The 9,153-nt window shown below is 43.7% G+C and overlaps 1 long non-coding RNA gene across 1 annotated transcript; it reads left to right on the plus strand.

The window, feature by feature from the left end:
- The first annotated feature begins 5,662 nt into the window (after positions 1-5,662).
- Positions 5,663-7,928, plus strand: LOC113913978. The gene is made up of 3 exons (XR_003517333.1): positions 5,663-5,774; positions 6,858-7,020; positions 7,853-7,928. It is a non-coding gene; the product is annotated as an uncharacterized LOC113913978 (long non-coding RNA).
- Positions 7,929-9,153: the final 1,225 nt, after the last annotated feature.

Genomic DNA, 9,153 nt, shown 5'->3' on the forward strand with positions numbered 1-9,153 from the left:
TAATCCACGTTCCAGACCTGCAATCCCAGGCACTCAGGCCAGAAGGAAATGGGACTTGCGCTGCTGCAAAATCCACCGAAGAGGCCAGCCCTGCTCAGGAGTCTGCATCCCAGGGTTTTCAACCACCGCATCCGCGAGCCGGGGAGCATGGGTGGAGCCTGTCTCTGGACCAACAGGATGGGGTCCTGAGGAATTTCAGCCAATCTCATGACCTCCCACCCTCCCTCACCCACCCCTTTGGTCCCAGCCAGCAGAACGGACCCCATCTCATAAAAGCCACAGAAAGAAGAAACCAGAAACTGCAGACCAGTTCTCTGAGAGCCGGCCCCTAGTGAGACTGACACAGGCACCGGGACACGGAGAATCCGAACAATCCTTCAATCCTCATCGAAGACCTCTGCTGTGCAGCTGTCACCAAGCCTCCCAAACTTGGTGGATGGTGGCTCTCTCATTTATCATTCAAAAAGAATAGTAAATAAACAGGCAGCCAGCATGCATACTACGCCAAGGACTCTTTGGGGCTGTATGTGTCCACTGGCCAACTTACCGTGATTTTGTTTTTGTTGAATTATTTCTCTCCATTCTATGACTCATCTCTTTTGATTCTTGTCTCGTCTCTGTCCCACTTACCACACACTGAACACCCCATTCCTTCAGCCCCTCCAAGTAGCGCTAACTTGTGTAGAAGACTTACTGAAGGTTGTAAGCAACAGAATTACAGCAGAGCAAAATATAAGAATTGGGTTATTTTAATTTCACGCACGTGTATGTGCATAGAACACCCCTGGAAAGGTATGTTACACAGAGGACCTGGAGTCAGGGGTGCTAGGGAGACTCCCCCTTATCCAACAAATTCTGATTGAGTGCTTCAGATGCACTAAGCATTGTTCTAGGTACTTGGGATACATCAGGGAACAAAAAGACAGAAATCACTGTCCTTGGGGACTTTTTATTTGGTCAAGGAAGGCAAAGAAAATACACACACACACACACACACACACACACACACACCTCAATGAGTTAGTATAATAAAAATGATGAGTTGGGGCGCCTGGGTGGCTCAATCAGTAAACGTCCTACTCTTGATTTTGGCTCGGGTCATATCTCAGGGTCATGGGATCAGATCCTGCACTGGGCGCCATCCTAGGCACAGAGCCTGCTTTGGATTCTCTCTTCCTCTCCCTCTGCCCCCTTCCTACTAAAAAAAAATGAAAAAAATGAAAAAATGAAATGAAATGAAAAAAATGAAAAAAAAAATGATGTGCTATGAAAAACAGAGCAAATAGAGCAGGTAAGGGAGCTCAGAGTGCAGGGCAGGAGAGCTACAGTTTAAACCGGTGGACAAGAAGGTCTCAGTGAGAAGGTAGCATTCAAGCAAAGGCTTGCAGGAGGTGAGAGAGTCATGAGGATCCGTGGAAGAGCATGGCAGGACACGGAACAGTCAGTGCAAAGGCCACAAGGTAGGAGCACGCCTAGTGTGTTAGAGAAAGAGCAAGGGGGCCAGTGTGGCTGCAGCAGAGTGAGCAAGAGGGAGAAGGGGAGGACAGGGGTCAGAAAGATGGACCTAAAAGGCCATGATCAGGACTTTGGGTTTTCTCTGAGTAGAATGAGGGGCCTGGGATGGGCACGGACTACAGGGAGACAAGCCATAGCATGGAGCCCAGCTAGAAGGCAGTTGTGGCCATTGAGGACAGAATGAGATGCTGGCTCCCACCAACCTGGTAGCAGATTCTGGACTTTTTTTTTTTTTTTTTAGACATACTTTATTTTTTAGAGCAGTTTTAGGTTCACAGCAAAACTGAGTGGGAAGTACAGAGAGTGCCCATCAACCCTCTGCCCCCACACATGTACGACCTACCTCTCTGTCAATATCCTGTACCCCAAGGGTATGCTTGTTATTAACTGATGAACCTGCGCTTACCCATCGTTATCACTCAAAGCCAAGAGTCTACATTAGGGCTCATTCTTGGTCTTGTACATTTCATGATGCACATTTTGACAAATATATAAAAACACGTATCCACCACTGTAGCATCATACATCATAGTTTCACTGCCCTAAAAACCTGTGGTCTGCCTACTCATCCCTCTCTCTCCCCCAACACCTGGCAACCAGTGATCTTTTTACTGTCTCCATAGTTTTGAATTTCCAGAACGTTGTATAGTTGGAATCATACAGTATGTAGCCTTTCCAGACTGCCTTCTCTCACTTTGTAATATTCATTATGTTTTCTCCATGTCTTTTCATGGTTTGATAGCTCATTTATTTTTAGTGCTGAATAATGTTCCATTGTCTGGATGTACCACAGTTTATTTATCCATTTGCCTACTAAAGGACATCTTGGTTGCTTCCAAGTTTTGGCCACTATGAATAAAGCAGCTATAAGCATCCACGTGCTCATTTGTGTGCGAACACAAGATTTTTAAAATTCATTTGGGTAAATACTAAGGAACATTCTGGATTTATTTTGGTATCAGAATTTCCTAATGGATTAGGGTGTGTAAGAAAAATAAGAGAAGGGGAAAGACCTTGGATAAAGCAGTTTGGGGGAAGAATCCAAAAGTTCAATCTTGAACATGTTAATGGAGGAGGTTCATTAAATACCAAAGTGGAGAAAACAAGTAAGCAGTTATTATACTAGCCTGGAGTCAGCGAGAGACTTTTGGTTGGGACATTAAGTGGGGAGTCAACCGTACAGAGATTAACTTAAAGCCAGAATATCAGATGATATCACCAAGGGAGTGAGTACAGAGAAGAATATCAAGGACTGGGCCCTAGGGCCCTCCATCCATATCAAGAGGAAGACAAGAAGAGAGGAATCACAAGAACAACCAGTGAACAGGAGAAAAACCAAGAGAATGGAATGCTCCAGAAGCCCACTGAAGAAGGTGTATCAAGGAGAAGGGAGGGATCAGCTGTGCAGATGCCAGGGACGGGTCTGTTAGGATGGGAACTGAAAACTGACCATGGATTCTGCAACATGGTGGTCAGCGATCTGACCTTGAACAAGAACTGTTTTGTAGCAGAGACAAAAGAAGGACTGGGGTAGATTTAAGACATGCAATGATATCAGTGGGGTGATATTATTCCCCAGGGAGGGAAAATCGATTCTGGGGAGATGGAAAAAGCCTTGTTCTTGTTATGCACAGAGCACAGATAAACACGTAGTACGTAAACAACTACACATCAGGATGTCTGTGGTATTAACGAGTCATGGTGAGAGGAGGCGGTTTAAAAAACGTCCAAAAAGACTCATGCGGGAGGAGGGACAATAATGAAAAAAGCAAGTGTGAGAAACGCTGGTTCAGGAGAAAATGTGAGGAAAAGTCTCAGAGGCAGAGAAGATAAACAATACTCCAGTGAGTTTTGCCAAAAAAGGGGTCACAGAATGGGAGAGCAAGGGTCGCCAAAGTGGGGTTAAGTAAAGTGCCTCTGAAATATTTAATAATGATGAATTATTAAATGTAGACTCTGGGCTTTGAGTGATAATGATTAAATGAAAAATTTAATAATGATACCATATATGTGGTGCTTATAATGTGTTATTAGAGCCAGACACTATTCTTGACCCTTGACACAGAGAGTAGTTGGTGGAAAATCAGTTCTTCCCCTCAACAACCCTGGGAGTGAGTCATCATCGTCCTAGGTCTGTAGTTGGGGAAATGGAAGCATGGGGGTCACAGGGAACTCGCCTGCCCAGGATCATGCAGCCAGTAAGTGTCGGACCTGAGATTTATACAAAGGCAGTCTGGCTCCTGAATCAACGTTTTAGATTTATCATACGTCCTCTTATATTGTTTGACTTTGTTCTCTATATTTCCTACACAATCACACATTGTCAAAAGTGAATATTTGGCATTTCTCCCCTAAAACCTATCAGTCGTTCTCTCTTGTGGCCTGTCTCCTTCGTCTTTGGGTCTTTCTCTCTCTGGATACCTTCGCCACTCTGCTTCAGCTTCCAAAACCCTAATTCTTATGTCTTTATCTCCAGAGCAATTCACACTTGCCCATCCAAATTCAGCCGGGGGCGGGGGGGGGGGGGGGGGGGGGTCTTACCTTCCTCAATCCGAAAAGTCCATCAAGACTCAAGGTGATTTTCTTCGAAAAAGTTGCCCACTTCTAAAGGGGAATTTAAATACAGTGAAATTAAAAACAGGAATTAGTGCCTCCCCTGGAATACAGAATGACAGCCATCTCTTTTATTTGTTGGATTATCATTTTTCCCACAACACAAGAATCTCCACTCACCCCCCCATCCCCTTCCTCATCCCCTCCCCCCACCCGTGGCATTTCCTCCCACAGACAGTGGCTTTATTAACATAACCCAAAATCAGTTTGGGGAAAATTCATGTTAAAAAAATATATCCTTTGCCTTAATTAGAAGACTTTTTCAGAGAAAACTGTATTTGAAGATGTTAACCTTAAAAATAAAACTGTCAGTTATTTTACCAGCAAAAGATGGGTTTATTCAGGACAACAGAAAATTGCAGCCCAAGAAAGACAAGTTAAAGGAAAAGCATAGGCATGTCTGCGGAACCAAGCACAGAAAGTTCTTTATTTATAGAGGAAAGGGGGAAGTCGGGAGGGGCTGTTGTAAACAAAAAACCCATTGGAGTAAACTGGGAGTTGGGAGTATAGTGGCTTTTCATTGGCTGAGTTGTGACTGTTTCTCATTGGCTGGGCTGTTGCCAGGGCAGGAGGAGAGACTTTCTTCCTGGAAAGAAGTGCTCGGGTAGTAAAGTAGTATCCAGGGCAAGGTCCCTATCTTCCTGTTGGGTCTACAGGCGATGAGAAGTGGTAGGGGATGGGCAACCCCCCTGCTGGCCTCCCAACGCCATTGAGTGAAGTCTCCCTTTATTAATTTTCACAAAGACTACATTATTTGCACAATTGTCTTAATTCTTCACTTAACAGGTTTATACCAAGTCAGAGGCAAAATGATTTAATTCTGTAGATGAGCCCAGTAAGGATATACCTGTCCATGACAAATTATTTTACTGGGGCCCACAAAATATTCCGGAATAGAGACATACTTCATATTTCCCTTCATTGTCCAACTCTTAACCAGTGAAAATAAAGACACTCACTCACCTTTCCAAAGACAAACATCAACTTCAGGGGCAGTATAGTCATCCTATAAGGAGAAGGAGAAATATTTTATTTTTCCCTACAATTCCCTATTTATGAGTCCTTCCTGTTACTGTGCAAAATGTCACTTCCTGTCCCCTCTACTCCCAACCCTCACCCTTTCCAAATTCTGTCCCCCTGGTAGCAATATGCCCCTAAGTTACCTCCCCCTTGGCTCCAGCCTGAGCTTAGAGTAGCCACATGTAAAGAGAATGTTCAATTCCTGGCCCGGGGCCGTTCTCATCCTGAAGGATACCTAAAGGTGCTAGTTTCATCTGGATTATGGAATGTCTTGTGCTTTAACTGCACATTTTCCCCCTTGTCCCTGCTCAAGAATCATAAATGAATAGGAATATGCAGGAATGATATTACTTTACAGATAGTCCTGAACCCACTTTCATGTCTCAACCTAAATCATTATTAGCTCATAACCACATTTGTGATGGATGGCAAATTACTCGGAACCTATCTGGCCACTTAATGTAGGTACCTGGCAATTCTTTGGTTGAGATCTACTGAAACAGACTAGAAAGAGGGGAAGTACACAGACCAGAGCAAGAGGTTCAGTGAGTCCACGTGATGAAAAATGGGCATGAGACAGGAAGTAATATGGCTAAGAGTCTGAGAAACACAGCCAAACAGAGGAGGTCTGAAACCTGTCCTTGAGGAACTTTACGACTTTAGAGAAGACGTAAAACCTTTTTTGACCCTGGGAGCACCTGGGTGGCTCAGGCGATTAAGTGTCTGCCTTTGGCTCAAGTCATGATCCTAGCGTCCTGGGATCGAGTCCTGCGTCCAGCTCCCTGCTCAGCAGGGAGCCTGTTTCTCCCTCTCCAGCTCCCCCCCCTGCTTGTGTTCCTTCTCAACAAAAAACCTTTTTTGACCCTGGGTGCTCTTTTTGAGAAACAGATAATAATCATATGTGCCTCGCAGCATTGCTCTGAAAAATTACAAGTGACAATACCAGTAAAAGAGTAAACAAAAGGCAAGGCCACATGGTCCTGGCTCCATCCAATGGTGCACGACCCATGGAGTCAGAATCCTATGGGAGGGAAAAGAGGAGCCTGCATTGAAAGTTTTGCAAAATAGTTTCCGTATTATTGATAAAGAAAACATTTCAATCCATTTGCACATGGCACAGATGTTTTAATTTTTCAAATATGTAGCTGGTTTTGCAATAATGTGAAGCTATTGCTTAGGCTTTATTTATATGATGGGAAACCAATGTTTTGAGACAATAAAATGGTCCATATATTGTTGCATGTTATCTAGATGAGCCATTTGAAAGTATTCAGCTTTGAAATCTGTCCCGGATCCAAGCTATTTTGAATAAGTGTTTTGAAGTTAAATAGTGTGAAACTTACCAGAAATCTTAGGACTCAGATAAATAGGTTTCTAAAGAGTTTTAAGTTGTTTGGATTAAAAATTCTTTAATTTTTAGATAGTATAAAAATGTTACAAAAATATTTTGCCTAAGTGGTCTGGTTTTAAAAAACAAGTTTGAAACCAAACAGCTTTGCCCTGTCTTAAAAAACCACTTATATGTTATGAAAACCACATGAAATGGATCCCAAATCAAATAAGTTTAAGGAAACCATTCCAAAACCAGTATTTTGACAAACTTTCCAAATTTAACTGTTGATGGCAATGACTCTCAAAATTCCAGAGAAACCAGATGTAAATTTCATGTTTTCAAACTTCACAAAATGTCTTATTTTTTCCACTCCTAGTTTATTTTAGCTATTTGCCTAGAAGACTCCAAACAATGAATGTAAGTATAGTTTAGCCACTAAAAACATGCAGAGAAGAAAGGTACAACAGTGGGAAGAAGAAAGGACCTGTTTTTGAGTGAAGCCCAGCTTTGGATTCCTTTTCTACCATCTATTATCTATGGTATCTGGGCCCCATCCTTACCCAGTTTTTAACTGCAATTTCTGTCTTAGATTGGTTTCTGCCACAAAGGAGAGCATGGGCAAGGGCTTTTATACAAGCATGCAGGTATTTGGGGAAATGACCAAGGAAAAAGATTGGGAACTGGAAGAAGTACAGCAGGAAAAGAGGGAAAGCCATCACCAGGGGTATCTAGAGTTAGCCAACACTGTGGTCAACTGGGTCCCATAGTACAGGGACCTTCTGGGGGCCATGTTGAAAGCCCAAGGGACAAAAGAGGGGACAGTTCTCAATGGGCTCCACTGTCCATCCCTGCACCATCCTCTTGCAGATCATGCATGTGTGAGTGCCAGATGGTCCCTGCAGACTTCCCAAGCAGTTGGGAAGTCCTGAGGCGGTGAAGAGGATTCGAACATGCCACCTTAAAATAGGCTCTTTTGGCATGAGGATTATTTTAAGCTGGAAAGCAACTGAGAATCAAGAGAGGCAGAAAGAAACTTTGTCAGGATTTCCCTTATCTTGCAAAAAGCAGCAACTTCTGGGAAATGAGGCTGCCGTGAGTTCCCTCTCAGGGGAGTGTCATGGCCATAAAGAAAACAGAAAGACCACTTGCACCTGCATAAACAAACATTATCACAAACTTTCTTATCTCCTGCTCATTCTCCTAAAAACCTATTTGTTCTTCCCGTTGAAGAACTCTTCTCCCCCCTTCCCATTCCCCTACTAAGTTAGGTATGTAATCCTCTAACTTTAACCATTTCATGAGCTAGCTACTTCTTTTGTTAACTTCCACATGCAAATAATACCTTTTCTTCTGTTAATCTGTCTTTGTCAGTTTAACTGCAGGCCTCCAGAAGAAGAACCTAAGAGGGCAGAGTAAAAGTTCTTCCTCCCCAACAGCAGAAAACAAGAGAAGCGAGGTACAGTCTGGACAAGGTGTGGTCAGGTAGGTTACACCTATGTCGGGTAGGTCCAGCAATGACCGGACTAAATGGTGGGCAGCCCAGAGGACATGAGCACAAGAGGGGTCCAATGCAGGTTCCTCATCTAGATAATGGGGTTTTTAAAAAAAGCATTACAGGGGTTTCATTGGCAGAGCCTATGCTTCAACATCTGCTACTTCTTGAACTAAAACCACCTCTCTCCTTATCTGCCTGGTGAGCAATTCCTCATCATTGAATTCCTTAACTCTGTACTTTTTCCAGACCTAAAGTAAAGGAGGCTCCCTGCTCCTCTCCTTGCCTTCCTCTAGGTCCCTGAAAGCCACTTCTGTCCTTCTCTCCTTCCCTTGCCTCATCACCACCATCAGCACCACCACCAATTCCTACACTCTTCTGGCATGAAGGGGTAGCTCACCCGAATGTCAAGATTAGGAAAGACTCTCTTTTTCAAGCTAGCCTGACGCTTCCTCCTTCCCCAAGGTAAGCACATCAGGGTCAGGGCCCAGGGCCTCCCTTCTTAAGATCAGTCCTGAGACTGGGCAAGATGAGGCCGCCTTTGCCTCCCCTGAAGACGGTAGGATGGAAGCAAGAGCAACTGACCCCAGCCACAAGTCCAAACCACAGTCTCTCATACCATGTCACCATCTCATAGATCTGATGTGCTAGTCCCTAGATGAGGCCTCAGTCTATTTGGTCCCCCTGTTACAACACAAGCTCTACCAGAGCAGGAATTTTTATCTTGTTCACTGATATATCCCAAATGCCTGGATCAGAGCTTGGCACATAAGAGGGTCTGCATGTTTGTTTAATGAATTAATGAATCCACAGGGGAAAGGCGCATGATGAGCATTCCAAAAAAACCCTCAATCATCCCCTCCAGACAGCAATGGGCTCTCCATTGTGCTCCCTTAGCACCTCCCAGTATAGCACTTAACACATTATAATGATTTGATATGAAATCCAGCCCTCATGTTTGGCCTAGAGCTTCCCAAGGGCAGAGATTTTATCTTCTATTTATCTTTGTCTCTCAAAGGCCCAGCAGCACAGGGACTGACTCCTAGAAGTTGCTCAAAAATAACAGCTGGATGGATGACAAAGATAAGGAATGCAATAATATGACATTTTAATTGTCTTTTACTTCTAGTGCCAAATATTCTTTTGCTTTAAAGTTAGAACATCTGACTAACGAATCACT

Source organism: Zalophus californianus, chromosome 11 (assembly GCF_009762305.2).
Source record: "Zalophus californianus isolate mZalCal1 chromosome 11, mZalCal1.pri.v2, whole genome shotgun sequence".
NCBI lineage: Eukaryota > Metazoa > Chordata > Mammalia > Carnivora > Otariidae > Zalophus > Zalophus californianus.